The sequence below is a fragment of the Rhincodon typus genome, chromosome 21, assembly GCF_021869965.1.
Source record: "Rhincodon typus isolate 14 chromosome 21, sRhiTyp1.1, whole genome shotgun sequence".
Classification (NCBI taxonomy): Eukaryota; Metazoa; Chordata; class Chondrichthyes; order Orectolobiformes; family Rhincodontidae; genus Rhincodon; species Rhincodon typus.
This window is the reverse complement of record NC_063352.1, coordinates 42,730,241-42,731,228: the sequence shown is the minus strand read 5'-3', so window position 1 is coordinate 42,731,228 and position 988 is coordinate 42,730,241.

The window sequence follows — 988 nt, the reverse complement described above, 5'->3', positions numbered from 1 at the left end:
AAGCCATTTCTCAGTAACCTGATGACAATCGCATTGGCCTGGCCCACATTCCAGCCTCTGACTTTACCCAGGCTTGGCAGTGCATTCTGCAGAGTCTCCCCGTCAATATTTCCAACCTGTGACACTGACAGTCCAACAGCTGTTTGTCCCAGAGTATTCAAAGTGCTGACTGTGAAGTTGTCGATTTTGCTCACTATAGCAATCGAAAGCTGCAAAAAAACCAAAAACAGCATTCACACTCCATGTCTCTCTGAGCATGCACTTGTATATCTTGCAGTCGTGATTCCCCACCTACCTTCAATTGCTCATCTGTTGGACCTTCCACTGGTCCTGTTCCATTGGTAGTTGCGTTAGGCAGCGTATTAAGCCCACAGACTTGGTTTATCCTTTCAGTTAGAGCCAAGGCCTGCTGTGCATCCAAGGACTGAAGCAGATTGGTATCAGTAATGAAGCAAAGCAGAGAGTTTGGCAGTCTGCAAAAGAACACCAGTCACAAACTGCATTAGCATTGTCTTTCAAAACAACTGCATTCTGTGCTTTACTGATACTGTAAGATTTACATTGGAGGATTTTTGCAGGGTGTCATATTGCATTTTTAAAAGCGTACAAATGATGATAGCGAATATATCAACTGCATAATGTGAAACGTTTCGCAGGTCCTGACATTTTAAAATGATGCACTCTGCCTTGCTTAACTGATGAATCAACTGAAAGGTGACTTTCAAAGCAATGCCTTCCAAATGCGTACAGAACATATTAGTCAACAGCATCTGATCAAAATGCCTAATGTAGGAGTGTTATGTCTTTATGGCAGAGTTTCTGACACCAGCTTTGCGGATACAATCTGTCTTTGAAATTTCACCTCTCAGTGTGTTCATGAATTTTCTTCATTCTCATTGGTTAAGTCTTTAATTAATTGCATTTTGATTACCATGTATGGTCATTATTTATTAATCAAATCACTCAAAATCTAGCAATTTCATTTTCT